This window comes from Elaeis guineensis, chromosome 1, assembly GCF_000442705.2.
Source record: "Elaeis guineensis isolate ETL-2024a chromosome 1, EG11, whole genome shotgun sequence".
In the NCBI taxonomy this organism is placed as follows: Eukaryota; Viridiplantae; Streptophyta; class Magnoliopsida; order Arecales; family Arecaceae; genus Elaeis; species Elaeis guineensis.
In genome coordinates, this window is record NC_025993.2 from 70,532,467 (window position 1) to 70,557,833 (window position 25,367).

Consider the following 25,367-nt stretch of genomic DNA (forward strand, 5'->3'; position numbering starts at 1 on the left):
CATAAATACAATAAAATAAAACAACTAAAGCAAAATAAAACTTGAATAACATAAAACTGCTAACTGCTTAATATAAAGAGTAAAAAAAATAAACAAAAGCTTAAAAGAAAAATTTAAATAGAGTACATTCTTCATTAATCCAAAAGTATATAATTATGCTGTTGGTTTATAGCACAATTACATGATAGATTGCACTATATTTTTAGTATAACCTTATAGCATGTTATAGGTGGTATTTGGGTTATTTATTCTGATTGATCTGTTGTTTACTTTATAATCTCTACCAATCTTAGGGTTATTTATCCTTAAGACTAATCCGTTATTTACTTCATAGCCTCGGTAGCATTCGGATGGTTTACCATCATGCTATAGTAACATACTACAGTATGCAACAGTATTGCACAATATTTTTGTTACAGTACTGCACAGTGCATATGCTACAGTAATAAACTACAGTACTGTGAACAATAATATAAACAAGTTTAATTCATAAAAAAAACTTAAAATATAATTAAAAATAGTAATATAAAAAAAATAGATTTTATTTACAAAAGCACACTTACATAGTCTGATGAAATTGAAATACACAATGTACAAGCTTTATGTATACTAATCAAGTTTAAGTAAATTTAAATACACATCATAAACATTAATATATGCTAATATATGAGTAAATACACTAGTAAACATACTTATTTACAAACTCACATAGATTACGGAGCTAAATGGCAAAGAGTTATGTAGAGGAAACTATGGAAGGAAGAAGAGAATGGAATATTTTAATGGAAAAATGGAGATTGGAAGAGATGATGGAATATTTTAATGGGAAAATGAGAGAGATGAATGTGGAGAAGAATTGTTTAATGGAGAATGATAATACAAAGCTTTGTTTTGGTGGAGGAAAATAGAGGAAGATGAATAGACAAAAAAAAATGATGAAGAAGCCTCTCTGGAGATGTAAAGTGGGGAAATATTTTAATGAAACATCATGTGAAGAGGTGGAGGAGATATGAAGAAGGGGCTTTGTTTATGCGGAGAAGACAAAGCCTTCAGTGAGGGTGTCTACCATGAAAGAAGCAGATGGAGGAAGATTAGGAAGAAAAGATGAGTTTTGTGGAGAAGATGTGAAAATGAAGGGATGAGAAGAGGATTAGAGGGAAGAAGATAAGAGAAGAAGAGGAGAGGAGAAAAGAAGATGGAAGATTAGGAAGAGAGACTCTGCCACTTAGAATTGAAACCCCTCTCTCGGCCTATCTTCCATGCTCGGCCGATGCCTTGAACGAAAGCTTTCTCCTTTATTTATACGTGAGGGAAGGAACTATGTAGATTTCAATTAGTTTGGAGCCTAATGGACTTCTTTTGGTTTGAAATCTGGAAGCTTGTAGAAGACGGAACCAAAGTCGGGATTTAATTGGTTTTAAGTTCAATTTTCTATAGCATCTTGTCATCATCTTTATACAGTGTCAAAAATTTTCTTGTAGATGAGTGATGTCAGAAATCTTCCTGTAGCTTGCTTGTTATCTTTGGAACTTGATGTAGACCAGCTTTGGAAGCTGAACCATCTCTGAGAATTAAACCGACTTCAATATAGTAGTCGTGATTGTTGGTATAGATATAGTATGGTCTTCAGAAAATAAAGGTAGTCATCTGGTTGTTGGAGTGGCTAGAGGAGCAACTGAATTGTTCCTGCAAAAAAACTTTTCTACCAAGATTTTGGTAGAAGGGTTAGTAAAATATTTTTTTTTTCAAAACTCAACCTTCTAGAGTGAGTTGATTGAGTACTAGAGAAGATTGTCTGGATCATCCTTTTGAATGGGATTGGTTAAGTGATAAAGTAGCTATGTCTTCCAAATTTGTGTTGCTTGATTGAGGATTTGAATGCTGCAGAATTTATCTAGTTTGTCTTATATTGCATTGAACCTCTTCTGGATAATTTTCTTCATTTAATAGAGGATCCTATGTCTTTCTCCAAGCTCTTGCTTCTTCAATGTTTATAAGAAATAAAGTGGTAACCCAGATTCTTTCATCAGACCAGCATCATTGAGTTTTCTTTTATTGAGCTCTCTAGTAGACTTCTAAAAGATTTTTTTTTGTTATTCTTTGAAGTTAAAATTTTTTGAAAGCTCCCCTTCATCTGTATTGGATAATGTAATATAATCTTCTTCTTCAAAAATACTAACTTTATAAATTTGGAAAGGATAATTTACTACTCCAACTTCTCTGATTTCAATGCCGTTGAAAATTACAATCTTTAACAGATTTTTGTATATCTTTTCTACTTCATAGAGAACTTCACTGACCATAGCTGGAAATATATATAGATTGACAAAAGAATCTACTGACATTACTCATACCAATCTTTTATATAGGGCTCTGAGTTCTTCTTTAGCATACTCATTGATCAATGGAAGATATAACTTGAGATAGTTCCATCCATCTATTAGGAAGAATTGTAATTCTACAAGCAATTCATATCCATCTATTAGGAAAATTTGTAATTCTTTAAGCAGTTCTTTTATTTTATTAGGCTGAGTTACCTTCTGAAAAATATCTTCTAGAAGTTCATTAGTTAAAACTTCTTGAGCCTTTTTCCAACAGTCAAGTCTTTTTAGCTAATTTGTCATAGGTGTCTCAACTTTGAAGAGAGTAGCCAAATCAAGAATGATTTGGTTTGACTGTTCATCAGCTAGTCTAATTTTTTCTTTTATTACCATCAAAGATAATTCTTTTTCAGATAAATGATTAACAAAAGCTGTCATGGTTTTTCTAAAATCTTCTTTTTGGTTTAAAAGATGAGTTTTTCATACCTTGTTGACTAAGTCATAAGTCTTTTAAGAAAGTTCTGGCTTGTAATTTTGAGAGATTTTTTCTTTCTCAAGAGCAGTCTTTCTATTTTGTATTTTTTTTTGTGGTCCATTTTTTTGCAAAATCTTGGTGTACTAATGCTTCTTGAATATTCGAAATGACTTTACGAATCATAAGAATTTCTCTTTTTATAGTAAGATAGCTTTTATACGTACCCAGAGCAATTCTTATTAATTTACCTTTATCCTTTATATGTTGATCTAGACTGCTTGATGTAGATGCATTAGATACCTGATTTTCCTTTGTTTTGATGTTGTCTTGATGAGGTATATCTCCTGAGATGGACACTTTATTAGTATATGAAAGAAAAATCTTATATTTTAGCCAAAATATTATTATAATGAGTTCTTCCATAATCAAAGAATCTTTATGGATTTGTAGATACATTTTTCTTATTTTTTTTTGGTATTTGGATTTTAACTTTACTTGATTTGTATTGATTTTGCCCAGTATAACTCTTTGTTTTGAGATTTTGAATAATAATATTTTGAAGTAAAGTTTTCCTATGTAAATGAGAAGCTCAGAGATCTTATAATTTATGCTAAAGTTCACTCCATTTGCTATTTGAAAATATGGTGAAGGGAGATAGTTTTTATCAGCTTTAAAATTTATCGAATGATGACCTTCTTTATTACTTTTATAGTAAATCAGAGGTTCTTTTATCTTCGAATAGGTCTTCAGATGATCCATTTCATTCTGCTTTTTAGAGATCTTTTGAGCTCTCTTATCAAACTTCCTTTTGAATTTTATATATTTTCTTATATATAATTTATCTATTAGAAATCCAAATTGATAACAGAAATTTTTTGAAATATGGAGATCATTTATCTTATCTTTTCTCCATTAGGTATCTTTCTAAATTGATCTTCGAACCTTAAGGTGTTATCAATTCAGATTTATCAAGCAAAAATATTTTGTCTAACTTACTAATATTACCTACATATCCTAATCTAACTTTACCTTTTTTTAAGAATGAAGGGGCTATTTCTAGATTAACTTTTACACTTAGAGATGATAATTTTACAAAAAATTCTAATATAGTGGAGTAGGAATCTCTATACCATCTACTACTCCTAAGGCTATTTATCTTATTATTAATATCTACATATTGATTATCTATAATATTCAAAGGATAATCTAAAAGATTGTTACCTTTAGAGTTTTTCTTAACAATATTCATAATTTTTGAGTTAGTAGAAGGGATTTTCTACCAATCTTTCAATTGCCTTAATAAGTAATTTATCATTATCTCTATAATTAGAATTTATGAATAATTATGGATCTTATGGACTTTCAAATGTATCATTGTTAGTTGTTGACAATTGTTAACAGTATGATAATCTGTAAGTCCATCAGGGTTCCAATCAAGTGTTCTTCTCTTGAAATTGATAGTGGATAAGTTGTCAGGAATTTTTGTCAACTGTGAATCTACTAAGGTTGATCTAAGATAATGATTTATTATTCTAAAAACTTGAACTACTAGTTTATCTTCGATATCTTCTGGGATAAGCAATTTATTAACTATTCTCTTATTCTCAAGGTTTCTTGAGACCAAGAGATTATTAATTCTTAAGGGACTACTAGTTTTTTTATCCCTAGAGAAACATGAGGTTTCATAAATTTTTTTAGATAAAGGGATTATTATAGAACTATGAGATAAGGGTGACAGATTTAAGGTAGGCTGGTTCAAAAGTTTCAATTTAGCTAAAGAATCAGACCCGATCTTTAAATATCATCGATCATGTATAGAAGTAGTTTCTTCAAGAGTTTTATCAGAAGGAATTCCATCAGCTTGATCCAATTCTTCTAAGAATTTCTTTTCTAATTGTACTTCTGAGAGGTCAGGTGTTAGAGGTACCACAATCAGATTCAAATATTTTTCCTTAGTAATTTCCTCAATGATTTCATCATAATTTTTGATCAGTACCTTCAACTGACTGATGCCTGAACTTGACTCAGAGAATTTTAATAAAGATATAGAGTTTAGATTAACTTCAGTATCAGGATCAGGATTATGAATGATTTCATCGGAAGAGTTTTCTTTAATCAAGATTTTGTCAGATTCTTCAGATGAATCATTTTCAATTTCAACTCCCAAAGGATTGGATATAGTATCAATCTTTATAAAAAAATCATCAATCTTTATTAATGAATGATCAGAATGATCTCCATCAGATTCAGATTCTCTTTTTTCCTTTAGAAGGCTATCAATCTGGGTTTTTTCAAGGTTGAGGGAATGATTCATGCAGTTTTGTTATTCTTCAACCTGATCTAGATATTTAGAGATTTTATCAGGAAGAGTTTCTACTTTAGAGATTTGATCAAGGTCATTGGTAAAAATCTTAAGTGAACTCAGATTTTCTCTTTTTGAATCCGTGTTACCTTTGAAGCAGGTTCAGCTTTAAAGCTTCTACAAAATTTCTATGATTCAGCCATTCTTTTAATCATAGTTTCTTGAATTTCAGGACTAGCTTTCTCAAGGTCTTTAATATAATATTTATCAAATTAGTCAAAAAAATATATCTCTCTTCAGTCCTCATTTGACTAAACCATATTTTTCTTATAATTTTTTTTTTCTTTTATTGTAAGTTTCAAAGAACCACTCTTTTCTGTCTTTGTTTTTATGAGAATAGAAATCTTCTCTTAGTAGTTCTAAGAAATTCAGCTACTTCTATGATATTAGAGTCAATATAAGAGCCATATGGAGTTTCTAAAACTAACCTAGTTAATTTTTTTATTTTAATTTTTATATTTTCATCTAAATCATATAAAATATCTATAATAGATTTTGCACTATAATTATTTAGACTATTTTAAAATTTTCTTAAAGTTACAGAAGGTTTACCTTTTGAAGACATAGCTTTAATGTGGGTAGGTTTCTGAAGCCTTGTATTTTTCAAGTTAGATGGTGAGATTTTTCTCATCTTGAAGGGTTTCTTTATCCCAAGATCTTTAATTCTATGTTTTATTCTTTCAAGATTCTAGGGATAATGATCAAAGGACTATTTTTTATTTTCTCCATCAGTTTCTTCAAATACTTCTGGGGAGAATATTTCTCTATTAGTTTCTTTTGGATAGAATTCATCTTCAATTTTTTCAGAGTAGATGGATTCTATAACATCTTCTATAACTTATTCCCAATCCTCTACATCAAAGACTTCAAGATCTTTATCCATTTTATTATATTGAGGGAATCAGCTACCTATTATCTAAATATATGCTAAATAAATCTAACTTAACTAGTCTACCTATTTTATATCTATTTCTATATTGCCTAAAGAATCAAACTAAGTTTTATCTTAAATTCTATAAAATATATATGCTATACTACTAATTAACTCCTCAATAGTTACTAGATTTTTATTCATTTTACTTATTAGAGATATTTTTAAAACATAAAAAAGTTATTTTAAGCATATGTAAGATACAGATCAAATCAATTCTAAGAAGTTCGGTAAGAGATCTAAGCATACCAGCTATAGGGATGACACAAAATAGTCAAACAACTTCACCCATTTCACACCTTTTCTAATGGCTAACATGGGTGTAATTTGTGCGATCGGATAGCGACCGCAGATAGCTAAGGTAAGAATCATCAGATCCCCTCTCCGGCATGACTTAGCTCTGATACCAAAATTGACCCAGGCCATGTGCATATGCATGGAAGTAGTGGTATGTGTGTGGGTCGAAGCCACAATGGTATGATATTTCGCATGTCTGATATGATCACGATGTTGTCGTTTGGACACCATGATTATCAATCTAATTTTGACTTCAACAAAAATTAAAAATACATAGAAAGTAGTGAGTCAGATTAAATCCATGGAGAAGGTAAGATTTTGATTTGAAATCTTTAATTTTATAAAAATAAAATAAAATTTTGAAGAAAGTAATTTAAGTCAGAAAATAAAAATTAAAAGTATAAAAAATAAATCCGATACTAAGATCTACTATTTAGATCCTAGCATCTACTTATCATAAAAATAAATAACAAAAATTCAAAGTGCATAAAATAAATTGGTACTAAGATCTACCAATTAGATCCTAGCATCTAATTATAATAAAAATAAAAGATAGAAATTTAAAGTGCAAGAAAATAAATTTTGCATTAATTGAAATAAAATTTAAGTATAAAAAATTTAAAAAAAATAATAAAATAAAATAAAAATAAAACTATAATAAAGATCTAAAGTTGATCAGTCCAGTCTCATCGAAAAGATAGTTGATGACCTCTTCTTCTTCCTTCGTACTCCATAGAGCGAACCAACTTTTCTTCTTCTTCCCTTTGGATCCCTAAACCTATATTATTTTTTTTTAATTTTTTTTTGCTATTCTACTAATTTTTTCTACTCCTAAGACTTATTCCTAGACCCTCTATTTATAGATAAATTTTTTATCTCTTTTTGATCACAAAAGGAGTCTTAAAATCTTTAGAAATCATAATATACCCGTATAAACTAATTCTAGGTGTCGGATCTCACTTGGACCGCCCAGATCATCCAAAAAAATAGTATTTTAATTCCTTATCATGATTGAGAATCACCATAGCTGTTTGATCGCACTCTAGATTGAATTTTGGTCATCGGATGGTGCCTTTTATCTCCTTAACAAAGTCAAAAATGCTATCAGCTATCGGATCTCATGTCGGATCAAATATGGGCCATCGGATCGCACCCAAAAATCCTATTCAAAGTCGAGAACAATGCTGGCCATTGGATCAAAGTCCAAATCAATTTCTAGCCAACAGATCATGCAAAACCTTCCACCTCGCCTATGAGCCGCATCATGCACCACGTATTGTTCTCGATGGACCACACCCCTGGCTCTGTGGATCGAGCGATCGGTCCACCGTGCACTGAAGGTAATAAAAATTATTTTTTAGAATATTTTGACTTAATTTTTACTTCAATTTTTATCTAAAAAATAAGAAAAAATATGCATAAAATTTTTTAAATTTTTTTTATTATTTTGATGCTTAAATTACTCAATTAAATCAACATCTATTTTTCATAAATATGCTCTAATTTTATTTTTTTAAAAAATTATCTATTTTTATAAAAAAATTTAATTTATTTATGAAATTAGATTTTTTAGAAGATGTTAGCACCATAAATTATCAAAAATATCAATAATAAATACAAAACTATGTCACTTATCACACTCTCCAAGTTGAACTTTTCTCGTCCTTAAGTAAGGAAAAACCATCTTTTTCCTTTGTAGGATCTTCTAGATTTCATCAAATCTGGGGCAGAATAATTTAAAAATTTTATCCTATGCTATTTCAGATCTAATATCTGTTAGATCTAATTTTATTATCTGATATTTAAAATCTAAAATTAAATCTAAAAGTATGAGAAGTATAGACATACCTCAAGGGTAATCTGATTACCTTGTAGATGATCTCAGCACAGCCCGAGATTCTGATGTAGCCACGCAAGCACCTGGCCTCTACCGATATCCACTCAGGCAAGACCTAGAACATCTTCTCCTCATGAATCTATGCTTCAAAAATCAGATCTCTATATGATTTGGAACTGCTTCAGAACTCCTTCTGAAGTTGGAGCAGCAGCCTGTCGAAGATGTCCTGCAGCCTTCTTGTTCCAGGCGTCACCACGCCTTTTCCTTACACCAGATGAATGTCCAACTCCTTGGACATGAAGAGGGGAGATAGGAGAGTAGGGAGGACATGGAGAAGAAGGGAGGGGGTGGCAGCTATTGGGTTTGGTGGATAAAATAGCTTTTTTTCAAACCATAGGTGCAGAAGGGTTTATATAGACCTTGTATGCTGCGCAGTGCCACATCATTCAACCAATCAAAAAATTCCAATAAATTTTGATTGGTTGCTTGATGTCATCTGATCATATTAGATAAAAATCCAAGCCTCTATCTCAAAGTTGGAACCAACACTGGATAAGGACAAAGAGAGGTTGGCGCCAAAGAGTCCAATCTTATCAAGACTCTCCAACCTTATCCACTTGGGGTGCCCACTTAATCCAATTAGGCTCGCACCATAATCTAATTATGGCACCCAATTTGATGTGGTTTGGTTCCACAAAAATCCTCCAATAAGCTCTTGCCAAGTGGCCTTCAATTTATGACCCATATGTCAACTTTTGACAAATGTCCTAAAATGAAATTGGCAGGTGACAGGAATTAGCAGGTGCTTGTCTTAAATTCATCTCATGAATTAAGACAAACCTTTTCTGAGCTGGACAAGCTTCATTTAGACTGAGAGAAATCTTTTCAAGATTCTTTGGATGAGTCAAATCACATTTGGCTCAGTAGAGACAGAAAAGATTATACGAGAAGAAAGTTAGGCTCAATCGTGTGCTTGCATGATTTCCTTAAACCTAATTGGAACTTATCCAAATCAATTGGGTTAGCCCAATTGATGACATCCAGATCCTAATCTTTATTTGTGTGACCCAGTTAGATTCAATTCCATATGATAATGAGACATGTCATGATCTCATCATCGACATCATCGAAACTCCTTTCGATGGACCAGAACTCTTCTGATTCAGATAATTAGAATGATCGATCATCAATATCATTCTAATTGCTCTCAAAATCCATCAGTGACACCTAGCAGTATGTAGTGGCAACCCATCAGAACTGAAGATGAACCTTTCGGTGTAGCTACCTGTGTGATTGAGTTCCTCTATTATGAGTCCCGACGGAATTAGGGTTAAGGTGAACTCGTCAAACCAAACATCAGTCATATGAATGAATCGATTGATCCGAGTCTGATGTGAAACCCCAATGAAAAACTTTTTTTCATTATTTCATTCTGCCATGGCCATGGGCTTAAGGACTCGATCTTTCGATCATCATAGGACTACTCCTCTTATCTACCGAGGTTGATAAATCTCATCTTGGTGCAATCTGGTTCCTACAATGAATATGCTACAGCCAACATACACCTTCGGGTTCTGAATGGCTAGGAGGAGATCGAGTTATGATGTAGTCAAACTATAACACACTCAAGGTGAACTGTCGATGCACCTCAGGTCAAAGAACTAGACACACAACTGCAGCATCGAGCTAGTCATCGACGAGAAGGTAGACTTCCTTATGACTGCTCGAGATGGTCATGCTCAGTACTCTCATTCTCAATGAATACCTGTACTCTCGCTTTGGTGTCTCCACACTGTAGACTCAAGACACATCTACCCTAAGAAAGCGATCGTACACCAACCTTCCGGATCGATCACCATCCTCGTGATGATCCTATGGTCAGGAGCTGTTTATGAGCTAGTTATTTAAATTCATGTCTTAAATTTTCAACTCTTGAAAATATAAATTGACATTCCTACTAACTCAAAAGATATATCATAGACACAATGTACACAATGTGATAGGAAAATAACCCATTTATTGATTTATAGTCAAAATTATAAATTTGCCTTTAGATTTATACAGGAATGTGTCAGTCAATCTGGCATCTAGAGCACACATCTAACAAACTCCCACTTGACCTAATACCAATTGGCTACATATCTAAGTTCCATCTTCTCAAGGTGGGCTTCGATCTTTTGCTGGCCTAATGGCTTTGTCAATGAGTCTGCCACATTGTCTATGGAGTCGACTCTCTTAACCTCGACATAACCTTTTTCGAGGTAATCACGGATCAGATGGAATCGCCGCTCGATGTGCTTGAACTTCTGGTGAGACCTTGGCTCCTTAACTAGAGCTATGGTGCCATTATTGTCGTAGTAAAGAGGGATGGCATCCGATGACATCACTCCAAGCTCTGCGGCAAATTTTTTATACCAGAATGCCTCTTTCGTAGCTTCCTATGCAGCAATATATTCTGCCTCCATGATGGAATCTGCAATCACCGTCTGCTTGGAACTCTTCTAGCTGACTGCACCACCATTGCAAATGAACAGACTCCCAGATGTCGACTTTCGATCATCTATATCAGACATAAAGTCTGAGTCTGTATATCCCTGAATCTGGAGTTCTCCATTCCCAAAGACTAGAAACATATCCTTAGTTCTTCTCAAGTACTTAAGGATACATTTCACAGAAGTCCAGTGATCTTCGTCTGGATTCAACTGATATCTACTTGTAACACTCACAGCATGGGCTATATCAGATCGTGTACATAGCACGGCATACATGAGGCTCCCTATTGTGGAAGCATAAGGGATCTTGCTCATGCGTTCAATCTCCTCAGGTGTACTAGGGCACATTTTCTTGGAGGGATGAATGCTATGTCTAAAAGGTACTAAACCTCTTTTAGAGTTTTCCATGCTAAACCCTTTTAGCACCTCCTCTATGTACATCTTCTGTGAAAGTCCAAGCATCCTATTTGATCTATCTCTATAGATCTTAATACCCAGTATAAAAGATGCCTCTCCTAGATCTTTCATAGAGAACTTCTTAAACAACTATACTTTGATTGAGGTCAACATGGAAACGTCATTCTCAATTAGGAGGATGTCATCTACATACAATACGAGGAAGACAACTGCGCTCCCACTGACCTTTTTGAACACACATGGTTCTTCCTCATTTTTTATGAAACCAAATATTTTGATCACATCATTGAAACGAGTATTCTAGCTCCGAGATGCTTGCTTAAGTCCATAAATAGACCTTTGCAGCTTGCAGACCTTGTGATCATCATCACTGGATGTAAAACCAAGTGACTGTTCCATATAGATATCTTCCTCAAGATATCCATTTAAGAATGCCGTTTTCACGTCCATCTGCCATATTTCATAATTGAAATAGGCTGCAACAACAAGCAATGTGTGGATGGATTTTAGCATGGCTACGGACGAGAAGGTATCCTAATAGTCAATGCCTTCGCATTGACTATAACCTTTCGCTACGAGCCTAACCTTGAATGTCTCCACATTCCCATCTGCACCTATCTTTCTCTTGAAGATCCATTACACCCAATAGGTACAATTCCTTCAGGTGGATCTACCAAGGCCAGACTTGGTTTGAGTGCAGCAAGTCAATTTCTGATCTCATTGCCTCTAACCATTTCTCGAAGTCGATATCTAATATCGCCTCATATAGGTCTTGGGATCATCACCATGAGCTCCATTTTTCGTGAAGAATATTTTCTCTATATCCTCTTGTATAGTACCTAAGTACCTTTCAGGAGGATGGGAAACTCTAGTCGATCTACAAGGTGGAAGAGGTTGTGTTAGGACTAGTTCTGATTGATTTGGTTCCTCAGGTTCTTTAGCTCGTTGCTCTTAAGAGACATTCTCCTTGAGCTTAATTAATTTTTCGATGCCACCATCTTGAATAAACTATTTTTCAAGAAAAATAGTATTTCTACTCACAATCACATTGTGGTCTTCTGGAATATAGAAATAGTATCCTAATGACTCTTTAGGATATCCTATGAATCGAGCTCTAAAAGATCTGAACTCTAACTTGTCTGCCTGCTGTCTCTTGACATGAGCTGGACAACCCCAAATTCTGAGATGATTCAGACTTGGCTTCTTACCATGCCATATCTCATATGGTGTGGTAGGAACGGTTTTAGAGAAAATCCTATTCAATACATATATTGCTGTCATGAGACAATATCCCCAAAGAAACTCAGGGAGGTCCATGAAGCTCATCATGGAACGGACCATATCTAATAGGATCCGATTTCTCCATTCTAAAACCTCGTTGAGTTGTGGCATTTCAGGTGGAGTCCATTGAGAGACTATGCCATTATCCTTAAGATAGTCTAGGAACTCCCGACTAAGGTATTCACCTCCTCGATCTGATCAAAGAACCTTAATGAGCTTTTCTGTTTGTTTTTTTACTTTATGTCTGAATTCTTTGAACCTTTCAAAGGCTTTAGACTTGTGTTTCATTAGAAATACATATCCGTACCTAGACATATCATCAGTAAAGGTAATAAAGTAGACGTAGTTGCCTCTAGCCGGCATATCAAATGGGCCGCACACATCCATATGTTCTAGGGCAAGTAGGTCTGTGGCCCTTTTCTCATGTTCCACAAAAGGAAGCTTGGTCATTTTGCCTTGAAGGCATGATTCACAAACTGTATATGACTCAAAAGTCAACGGACTCAATAGCTCGAATTTCTCCAATTTGTTAACCCTATCTTCCGCTATATGACCTAGCCTTAGGTGCCACAGATACCTATAATTTAGACTATCTCTAGGCCTTTTAATTCCTATGGCATTCACATTTTGCTCGATATTAAATACAGATACATCAACATGTAACTGATAGAGATCGTTAATGACAAAACCATTTGCAACTTTATTATTTTCATAAAAAATATTACAATGGTCCTTATGAAAGCTAATACATAGTCTTCTTGTGCTAAATATGAAACAAAAATCAAATTCCTGCTTGCTGCAGGCACATAATAACAGTCTCTTAAAACTAAATCTAATCCTAACGGTAATCGTAGAGGGTAGGTTTCCACGGCTACAGCAGCAACTCTTGCTTTGTTCTCAATGCGTAGAATCATCTCCCCATCCCTCAGTCTCCTGCTCTTCTCAAGACCCTGCATAGAAGTACACAAATGAGCACTAGAACCAGAGTCAAGCTCCCAACTAGATGCAGAAGAAACCGTAAGGTTAGATTCTAAAATGAGCATACCTCCAGAAGGACCATCCTTCTTGTTCTTTAGGGTGGCCAAGTACTGAGGATAGTTTCACTTCCAATGACCGTCTGATTGGCAATGAAAATATTTTTCTTTATCAGCAGCCTTCTTCTTCGGTTCTGTCTTCTTCTTCTTGCCATCCACTTTCTGCTTCTTTGCAGACTTCTTTTTCTTTCCAAAAGACTTTTTCTTGAAAGAAGTCCACTCCACAGTAAGAACTGAGCCTTTTGAACCCTTCATAGAAAGCTCAGCCGTAACCAACATGTTCATTAACTCGGCCAAGGTACACTGCATCTTATGCATATAGAAGTTCATGATGAACTGACCATATGCATCAGACAAGGACTGAAGGATCACATCAATCTGAAAATTCTTGTCTAAGATGATACCGAGTTTTTCAAGCTCCTCAAGGTCCTTGATCATTGTCAAACAATGATCTTGGACTGACTGCCCATCACGCATCTTGGCCTTGAAAAGTCTTTGACAGACTTGATACTTGGCCGTGCGACTCTGTCCACCAAACAACTCTTGCAGGTGAGCCAACATTTGGCGGATAGTCAAAATGTTCTCATGCTGGCACTGCAAGTCATCAGACATTGCACCCAACATGTAGTACCTTGCTTTATTATCATCATCCGTCCACTTTTCTAAAGACGCTCTCTGTTCAGCAGTCGAACATACTGGCATGACAGCGTTGGAAAATGTGTCCCAAAAAGTCAATCGTCAAGCTGTTGACGGTTGAGCAACCAAGTATTGTAATTGATTTGTTAATAAATAAAATATATTTGACATCTTCATCATAAGCTTTCATCTTCTAATGAACTCCGTTGTTATGATGAAGTCCTTAGGACTATTTAAGTTCGATAAAAAGAGGATTTATCGATTAGTCCTTAAAACTGTTCACGACCAAATGATAGGCTGTTAATAAGGACGACAGCTTCTATCGAGCATAGGTCGCTGTAGGCCATATGGGTTGGTTGTCCTCTTAACCAAGGAGTGTGGAGACACTGGTATGGCATACAGATGAGATGTAAGGGTACATCATCATTGAACATGACCAACTCCAGAGCATTTTACTGTCAAGAATGTCTCTGATGGGATATAGGTATAAGTGTCCCTTAGACCTGAGATCACCTCAATGACTTGCAAGCAACTCACTGTGCTTTGGTACTGGACTAACTGAATTTCTAATTCAGGGACGGAAGGCTTCTGGGCACAGTCAAGTACTTGCGAAGTCAGAGTGTGATCGAGATGGGATTGACCACTTCAAGAGTTGGAGAAGAATGAGTCGCTGTATTTCAATTTAGCAAAACCTTGGCCAGGGTAATTTGATATTTTGAAATACAATGTGGACAATCGATCAGAGTTGACAGTTAAACTCTGGGGTGTCCTATGATCATTTTGGTCAAGGGGATGAATTATATGAAAACTATATCCGCATGGGTACTAAGGATGTTGTTCTACACATTCGACCTATCCGGTCATCGGGTACCATTGCTAGATGGTCACTTCGATTGGTATAGAAATTTATTCCTATGCTACCGGCTTAGGTTCGGACCTATGAGGTTATATATATTAGAGTTCATGATCCGATCAGATGGTTGATCAACGATTAAGAATCGTTCTAGGGTTAAATGATCAATACGATTGACATTTAACCCAGTGCAAGTATTGCAGGAGGATCTATTAGCAATTCGATTGCTGATTGGCTTAATTTAATTAAGCCAATGGGCTGAGATTAAGTCTAATTAAATATAATTTAATTAGATTTAGTTTGGGCTTGATTGGATCAAGTCCAATTGGTTTATTGGATAAGCCAAGTGCAAGGAAAAACTAGTCCTAGTTCAACTAGGACTTGGGTCAATCTAATTTCTAATTCGATTAAAAAATTAAATCAGATTTAAATCTAATTTAATCTGATTAAATTAGATTTTTAATTGGATTAAGACCTATTTTAATTGGGTTGATCTAATTTTGATTTGATTTGGTTTGGAAAACCAAATTAAAACAAGTCATAAGACAGAATCCTAGTAAGACTAGGATTCCACCTTGCGCCACATAAGCCTTCTCCAGGCCCTCTCTCTTATTCAATGCCAATCTCCACTTATTTTGTGTGACAAAAGCCCTCTCCCAGATCTCTCCCATATTCACAAAAGGTCTCCTCTCTTCTTTCTTACATGGAAGGTGGTTTGGATCAAATCTAAAAGGAATAAGTTTGGATTTCGAATTCTATGAGATAGAGTTTTAGAAATCCAAAACTCTTTCAATTTTGCACCAAATTTATCCAAATTTTTTTTGGAATTTTCATGGCTTTTAGGGTATACATTGTGCACCAATTTCTGATGATCCATGTACAAAATATGAAGGAGGTGCTCAAGAGTTGGGCGTCCCTTAACTTGCCATGTTTGGATAAGCCTTGACTAGGTGTTTGACCTAGACAAAGACTCTATCATATCTCTCTATATAAAATGAGTTTCTTCATGAAATTTTAGAAAAAGTCAGAGATTTGAGAGACCTTTGTGCCATCCAAAAATCAAAGATAAATACCTTTGGGTCGTGAGAGATATAAAAGATGCAAGTTTGAGTGTCTAGAGAGAAAAACGTGAAGAAGAAGAGGGTCTTCTTCTAAGGTTTTTGTTTTCATATCTTTCCTCCCTCCATCTTGAGTTTCCTGAGAGTGTCTCAGATCTGAAACTCCTCCTTCTACTTTCCATCTTTGGAAGAGTCCAAATCAAGAAGAAGGAGGCACCTGATCAACCATCAAAGAAGGATCAGCGCAGTACTAGCATACTGTGCTGATTTCCTGAAGCAGGACTTCTGATCGAGATTCGTGGGCTCGTGTGGATGACTCCTAGAGGGCGGACAAGTGTGCGGCTTGCAACATCATCCTCAAGCCCAGATCAACAAGGTTAGAATGTCTGACTTGCAAGGTAATAGATCTGATCTATTGTTTAATACATACATTAGATGTAGTATAGAAACATGTTGATATGATCAACATGTAGTTCATGCTATATTTATATATTTTAATTTTTGATTTAATGCTATATAATAATCATGTAATATGATCTTAGATCTAGAGATTTTTTGATTTTAAGAAATAAATTTTGATTTATTTTAGTCTTCCGCTATATGATCTTGAAAAAGTTTCAAGATCTAACCCTGAAACCCTAGATAAGGTTCCAACAATTGGTATCAGAGCCTAGGTTCTTTATTACATGATTATTTATACATGCTTAGATTATTTTTTAGATTAGATCTAATTTATAATCTGATTATTAAATCTAAAATTAAAATTTTAGATCAATCACAAACTGCAAGGTTGTCCTACTGTAAGGTTTACCCCTTACAGTGCAAAGGTTGTCCTAGTTTGTGTAGATCTATCTTTAATCATAAATTTGTTAGATATGATCTAGATTAAATTTTTAATTTATTAGATTTAAAAGATGTTTAAATCTGAAATAAAATCTCTTTGTTAATAATTTTTGTGCAAAGAAATTGTTTAAAGTTGAAATTGTTTCAATTACATGAACCTGTTTAGATTAGATCTAAAGTAGTTTCATGTTTATTTCACTTGCATCTTGATTATGAATCAAACATATAATATGGTTGGTAGAATCATATTGTAAAATTATTTTACAAATATGAAAATTATTTTTTGAAAAGCCAAACCCAACCCTCAGCCCAAAACTTAATTAAGAATTAAGAAGTTATTTGAATAGGTTCTAGGATTGTGAATAGAAGAACCTAAGACACAAACCATAACACATTGGGTTAATGGGTTAGCGGGAATTAGGTCCATTAATTGAGTTAGACCTATGGTTAGATTGAAGATGGACTTAATTAGAGAATTGACTAAATCTAATCAATTGTTGTCTTAGATTAGGTCAAGGATTCTCTAGATCAATTACAATAGTTGTAGTTGGTCAAGTCCATATCTTTAACGAGAACCAAATAGACTTGATTCTTGGCTAAGTGGTCTAGCACGAACTGTTAGGTTGATCTAATCGAAACTAATTAAACCAATTGGTGTCTAAGGTAAATCAGACCAGTGGTTTTTAATTGGGAGCCCGCTTACCTGGCCATTTCTGATGGTGTCTAAGGCAAGCTTTGGCAGACCCTCCCACTGATCGAACTTACCTGGCCTCTTAGTGAAATTATGTTTTGATCGGATCACTTGACTATTCGAGCTGACCCATGTCAGCTAGGTAAATCAGTGTGACTGATTTAGGTGCTTCTAGACCAGCCCTGGTCTCCCTTAAGCTGACTTGGTGAAGCCAGTGGGAGGATCATGATAAGCTGGTTCATCTGACTTCATCCTCTATATTATTTAAATCTTCTAAAATTATTAGGTCTTTAAAATGATAAAGTTATGGAGATAACTGAATCATAGCCTCCCATTAAGGTGTTTGATAATGAGTCCACTAACTCAATAATCATTGCAGACCCAAAGGCCTGGTGCTTGTTGACTAATGAAATTATCACTCATCATATGACGACTTGGAAGTGTCTCTCTAATGGTGGTTAGGTGAGCCAACCAAAGTTGGACTTAATCATTCGTTGGTTAGATACACCATGTATGATCATGTTAATGGTTGGACCTAACTGGATCCTTACAGTGGAGGCCAAAGCCTACTGATTAGGTTTCTGGGGCAAAATTAAAATTACTAGAAATTATTTAGAGAAACAATTGGTTATGAATCTACCCCTAGATGTACATGGGTTGGCCAACCAAAGTTGGGCTTGTGTGCAGTCTAAGTGGATTCTAGTACCCGCTAAGAAATTAGGGTAATTCCTCGAATTGGAGGTAGAGGCTACCAATTCGAATAAAATAGTGGAAGAAACCTTTTGATTAAAGTCCAAATCTTTAGGTTTAATGAATCAATTACTAATTAGATTATGGTTCTCTTTTGTGCAGATATGGCCACTTCCCTATCGCTCCGATCATTGTTGGACAATGATAAGTTGGTGGGACCCAATTTCGGTAGCTGGTACTGAAAGTTGAAGATGGTCCTGGAGCATGAACGGATCCTATATGTGATAATGGATCCTGCACCTGAGGAGCCAGCTGTCAATGCACATGGAACAGTCAGAGACACTTACCAGAAGTGGCTCAGTGACAGGACCACGGTGCACTGTATCATGCTGGCTGCTATGAGCGACGAGTTCAGTCACAGATTTGAGACGGCTCAGCCAAAGGACATGCTTCAAGTGTTGGAGGATGTCTTTGGCACACCCGATGATGTGGAGAGGCACAAGACTAGTTGTGCCATCTTCAACGCCAAAATACGGGATGGTGCCTCTGTCACTGATCATGTATTGTACATGATCAAGCTGATGGAACGATTGAGCAAGCTCGGCTTTCCCTTGCATGAGCAGCTTGGGAAAGATGCAATACTGAACTCGCTGTCCAAGTCTTATCTCCCATTCCTCACTCATTATAGAATGACAAAGCCTGAAGTAAACTACCACAGATTACTGGGGTTACTTCAGAACTTTGAGAAAGATCACCAACTCCATAAGGAGTCGGTGAACTTAGTGGGAGGTTCATCTTCTGGTTCTCGACCCTTTAAGAAAGGAAAGAAGAACAAGAAGAAGAAAGTGAAGAAGGTGCAAGTTCAGGCTGGGACATCTGTGCAGTGTCAGACCAAAAAGATCAAACCCGATAAGAGTCAAGCAGAATGCTTCTTTTGCAAGAAGCGGGGGCACTGGAAGAGGAACTGTCCCCAGTACATTGCCTCCCTAGACCCGAACAGGCAGAGAAAGCAGCAAGTTGTTGCTAGGCAAGGTATTTATATGATAACTCCTTGTAATTTCTCTATTTGTGATATAACTGACTGGGTATTGGATACCGGTAGCCCTTACCATATTTGCAATTCGTTGCAGGGGTTGCAGGTCAGTAGGAGATTCGAGCAAGGCGAGAGGTTCCTGAACGTTGGAGATGGAAGACCAGTTTCAGTTCTAGCATTAGGAATCTTGAAACTTGTATTTGAATCCCATATCGTTGTTCTTAATGATTGTCATTTCTGTCCCAGTTTCTTTTTAAATGTCATTTCTGTAGCCCTTCTGGCCAAAAATGATTATGAAATTTCAATAAAGAAATAAATTTGTAATATCATTGAGAATGATGTTACTATTTTTTGTGGACATTTGAACAATGGTGTGTATATGTTATCACAACCTGTTAATGTAGTCTATTCAACTGGCAAGCACCCTAGATTAGATAGTGTGTCAGATATCTACTTATGGCACTGTAGGCTCGGTCATATAAACAAGAACAGAATAAACAGGTTGACTCAAGAGGGAATCCTCGAAGTTAGTGATTGTGAATCACTTCCAACCTGTGAGTCCTGTCTTCTTGGTAAAATGACCAAGTCACCTTTTACTGGAAAAGGTGAGAGAGCTACTGAGCTCTTGGGCCTAGTACATACTGATGTATGCGGGCCCATGAGCACACCAGTGCTAGAGGTGGATATTTCTACTTCATAATTTTCACGGATGACCTATCCTGATATGGATATGTCTATCTGATGAAACATAAGTCGGATTCATTTGAAATGTTCAAATGATTCCGAAGTGAAGTAGAAAAATAAACTGGGAAGAGTATTAAAACTCTTCGATCTGATCGAGGAGGAGAATACCTTTCTAGTGAATTTCTCACATATCTAGGAGAGAATGGGATTCTCTCCCAATGGACTCCTCCAGGAACACCACAGCATAATGGTGTGTCTGAAAGGAGGAATCGGACTCTGTTAGACATGGTCCGATCCATGATGGGTTTTGCTAGCTTGCCGATATCCTTCTGGGGATATGCACTCGAATCGGCCAGTTATCTGTTAAATAGGGTTCCAAGTAAGTCTGTAATTAAGACTTCATATGAGATATGGACGGGACGTAAGCCAGCACTTTCACACCTTAGGGTCTGGGGGTGCCCGGCCTATGTCAAACGATTAGTCACAGACAAACTTGGACCTAGGTCTGACAAATGCTTATTCATAAGGTACCCCAAAGAGACAAAAGGATATTTTTTCTACCATGCTGATTGTTGGTGCAAAAATCCGCCTGCGTCGGAGAAGCTGGAGTTGAGGAGGCCGCGGTCGCCGCCGGGACCTGCAAGGGAAGTCTAAACCGGAGGTGGGGTTGCTCCGGCAAGACCCTCCGACGCTCAAGTCAGTTCTCTGCCTCAACAAGAATGGAGTGCTCGAATGGAGAATTTAGCAGAGTTATGAGATAAGAGAAATGAGCTTAAAAAATAACGTATCTGAGTCCCCCCTTTTATAGGCGGGGGAGGCAACGGACTGATGGCGACGTGCGTAACTGCCTGGTAGTGGGCCGCCCATGGTCAGGGGAATTGATTGCGAAAGATAGTGGAGCGGACACGCGGGTATCACCTCGACTTGCCACGTGGAATCTGTTATGAAGGGTGGAGCAGCGTCCGTCGTCAGGGGAACCGCATGGTATCCGTCGCAGGAGGTGGAGCAGGTTCGTGGCCGTAACCGTGGCCTGCCAGGGGGATAATGGAGCTGTGCGGAGTCCGTCGCAGGAGGTGGAGCAGGTTCGTGGCCGTTACTGCGGCCTGCCAGGGGGATAATGGAGCTGTACGGAGTCCGCCACAGGAGGTGGAGCAGGGTCGCGACCGTTTTGAGGGCCTGTCAGGGGGCGTGGATCTGTCGACTGAAGCTCGGCAACGGTCGGAGCTGTCGTGAGCGGAGCCCGGCTCCCGTAGGAGTCCGGGCGGAGCAGCGCTTGCTGATGGCGGTGGGGCCCGGCTCCCGTAGGAGTCCGGGCGGAGCTGCACTTGCTGATGTCGTCGGAGCCCGGCTCCCGTAGGAGTCCGGGCGGAGCTGCGCTGCAAACAAAGTCAAGGGTGAAGTCCGGCTCTCGTAAGAGTCCGGACTGAGCTTACCAGCAATTGATATTGAGAGCGGAGCCCGGCTCCCGTAGGAGTCCGGGCGGAGCTGTTTTGATGTCGGCGGCGGAGCCCGGCTCCCGTAGGAGTCCGGGCGGAGCAGCGCTTGCTGATGGCGGTGGGGCCCGGCTCCCGTAGGAGTCCGGGCGGAGCTGCACTTGCTGATGTCGTCGGAGCTCGGCTCCCGTAGGAGTCCGGGCGGAGCTGCGCTGCAAACAAAGTCAAGGGTGAAGTCTGGCTCTCGTAAGAGTCCGGACTGAGCTTACCAGCAATTGATATTGAGACCGGAGCCCGGCTCCCGTAGGAGTCCGGGCGGAGCTGCACTTGCTGATGCCGTCGGTGGAGCCCGGCTCCCGTAGGAGTCCGGGCGGAGCTGCGCTTGCTGATGGCGGTGGAGCCCGGCTCCCGTAGGAGTCCGGGCGGAGCCGCACTTGCTGATGTCGTCGGAGCCCGGCTCCCGTAGGAGTCCGGGCGGAGCTGCGCTGCAAACAAAGTCAAGGGTGAAGTCCGGCTCTCGTAAGAGTCCGGACTGAGCTTACCAGCAATTGATGTTGAGAGCGGAGCCCGGCTCCCGTAGGAGTCCGGGCGGAGCTGTTTTGATGTCGGCGGCAGAGTCCGGCTCCCGTAGGAGTCCGGGCGGAGCAGCGTTTGCTGACGGCGGTGGAGCCCGGCTCCCGTAGGAGTCCGGGCGGAGCTGCACTTGCTGATGTCGTCGGAGCCCGGCTCCCGTAGGAGTCCGGGCGGAGCTGCGCTTGCTGACGTCGGTTCCGCCGTGGGTTCCGGCTGTGGGTATTTTATACCCAACACCAGTCCCCCTACATCCGAGTTTTGAATTTCAAACGAAGGAAGTACACAGAAGTACAGCCGGAACCGTCCCTTCGAATCCCGCGCCCTGCCGCTCCCAGATATTTTGGCATTAAATGAGCGCGTGCCGGAGTCTTTTCGAATTGGGGCGGAACGAGGGGACGCTTCGAAGACCCCGCAAGTACGCTGGCCTAGGTACGGCTCAATCATGGCCCTGCCAACCGCCAGCCGCCTTCAGCCGTCTGCCATGGGGAGTGGGACACGTGTCGAGCGCGGACTGGCCTGGGGGGATTCGAGATCATTATGGCGCCGGATCCCAGGGTCTATTTAAACCCGTCCTCCCCCCTTCAGGCGTCCTACTCCATTTTTGATTTTCGCTGGCGTCCGTCATCTCCCCGAGAGTCTGCTCTTGCGAACGCCCTTTCGAGCCGTAGGCGCCTTCCGTCTCTCGCCCCCCGGGTCCTCAGAGCAAGATAGGTTAGTGCCCACCTTCTTTTCACCGCCTAGGGCTCTTTCGTCTTTTCATTCTCTTCGTGTCTTCCTCCGGGTTGACCTTTGGCGCTTCGTTCCCCTCTCAATTTGCCTTTCTAGGGCCCTTTAGGTTCTTCCCCGAGAAAAAATGTCTTCTGAATCTTCTGTCCCCGTAAGTTCTGGGAGTTCTTCTGCTTCGAACCCCCAGGCCCCCGTTTCTGCGGATGAACCCGCGCTCGGGGCAGGGTCTCGCCCGGTTTTCGCGCCGGGCGCCATTTCGTGTTCGTCGACTCCGGACGAACTTCTCCTGATAAGGGCTCGATACGGGGTCCCTGCGGAGTACGATCTGGAGCTTCCTGGCCCCTCTGATAGGGCCAGCGCCCCCCCCGGCCGCTTTTGTCTGTATCAGGAGGCCTTTCGCGCCGGGCTTCGGCTTCCGCTCCCAAACTTCGTCGCCGCCTTCTTTCGCTTTTTAGATATTTCATTTGCTTCTGTTGCCCCGAATTCCTTTTTGTGGATGATTTTTTCCTCCCTCTGCTCCTTCTTTCCGGCCTTTCTTCTTGTAACGAATCGGTCTTTGACGCTTGCCTCTTCCAATGGCAGCGCCCCGCCGAAGCACTCCCCCTGCCCCTGGGGGTCCCGCTGAAGTCGACTATCCAGCGGCTCAAAAAGGAGGTCCTCCACTTGACGAAGAAGTTGAAAAAGTCGGAGGGCGAGCTCCGCCAGGCGAAAAAATGCTACTCCGAGGCCGCTGCCGAGGCCGCCCACTTCAGGAGTATCCAAGTGAGGGCGATCATGGACTACAGTCGGCGGAAGGCGAGCTTCACAAAAGAGCTTGAGGAATGTAAGAAGAGCGCCAGTGACCGAACTTGGGCTCAAGAGGCCAGGATCAGCGCCCTTAAAGTGGAGATGTCGGCTGCCAAGAGGAGGATCGGCCAGCTGGAAGGGAACTCACCCCGACTCACAGCGCGGGATGAGCAGATATGGTCACAAAAAGTTTCCGACCTCCAGAAGCAGCTTCAAGATGCTGAGATGAGCCACGATGTGCAGTGGGCCAGCTGGCGCCGACAGGTAGAGGAGTACAAGGGGAGATTCCGTCGAGCGGCGGACAAGGTAGTCCGCCTCCAGAGGCGGTTGGTTACTAGGGCGCAGCTTGCTAACGCCCAAGATAACGAAGAGCTCCAAGCCCTGAGAGGCTCTGTCGAAGGGATTTCTGTCTCCCTTGGGGAGAAGACAGCTGAGCTACAACAAGTAAAAATTCAACTGGGGCTTGAGCGGAAGGCCGTCGCGGACGCAGAGGCAGAGTCTGAAGTGTTGCGGAAGTGGCATCGGGAAGCGGAGGCTGAGGTCCGGCGACTTCGTCAGGCGCTCCAGGACGTGCTGCGAAAGAAGGAAGAACTAGAAGAAACGGTGGAGAGCCTGAGGCCGTCCTGGTTGAGGGATGCAGGTGGTGACTCAAGGTCGGAGGAGGCAGGGCCCCCTTAGAGCCCCTTTGCCTTTATGTAGCTATTTTCTTTTTGTCGTTTTGTTTTTCTTTTTCTGGCCGCTCTGGCTTTGTAGTGTATATATTGAAAATGGAAAAAGGAGCGCTTTGTGTTACCTTGTTCGCGTGTAGTACTGATAATGTCAATTGTTGGGCCTTTCTTGTCGTTTGGCTTGTTTGATGTAGATGTCGCCGTAGGGGGGGGAGCTCCTTCCTTCCATCCGATCTTGTTGCGCGGCCGAGTCTTGCTACCATCATTGACCCCTATCGTAGAAGTGGCGATGAGAGCCCGGCTCCCGTGGGAGTCCGGGCTAAGTCTTACCAGGCGACGGAACCCGGCTCCCGTAGGAGTCCGGGTGAAGTCTGGCTTGGTGGCGGAACCCGGCTCCCGTAGGAGTTCGGGTGAAGTCTTGCTTGGCGGTGGCACCCGGCTCCCGTAGGAGTCCGGGTGAAGTCTTGCTTGGCGGCGGAACCCGGCTCCCGTAGGAGTCCGGGTGAAGTCTTGCTTGGCGGCGGAACCCGGCTCCCGTAGGAGTCCGGGTGAAGTCTTGCTTGGCGGCGGAACCCGGCTCCCGTAGGAGTCCGGGTGAAGTCTTGCTTGGCGGCGGAACCCGGCTCCCGTAGGAGTCCGGGTGAAGTCTTGCTTGGCGGCGGAACCCGGCTCCCGTAGGAGTCCGGGTGAAGTCTTGCTTGGCGGCGGCACCCGGCTCCCGTAGGAGTCCGGGTGGAGCCTACCTTTGCAGCGGAACCCGGCTCCCGTAGGAGTCCGGGTCTTCCATTTTGCTTGGGCCGGTGGCGAGGTTCTCGTCATCAGCCTGGCTTGTGGGGGCGCGTTAGGGCGCTGTAAGGCCTCTCCCCCCTCCGGTCTAAAAGAACCGGGCCTTCGACATTGCTCAAGTTAGGGCGAGGTTTTCCTCCTGTCCCTAACAGGGCTGTGGGGGCACATTAGGGCGTTGTAAGGCCTCTCCCCCCATCCGGTCTAAAAGAACCGGGCCTTCGACATTGCTCAAGTTAGGGCGAGGTTTTCCTCCTGTCCCTAACAGGGCTGTGGGGGCACATTAGGGCGTTGTAAGGCCTCTCCCCCCATCCGGTCTAAAAGAACCGGGCCTTTGACTTTGCTCAAGTTAGGGCGAGGTTTTCCTCCTGTCCCTAACAGGGCTGTGGGGGCACATTAGGGCGTTGTAAGGCCTCTCCCCCCATCCGGTCTAAAAGAACCGGGCCTTTGACTTTGCTCATGT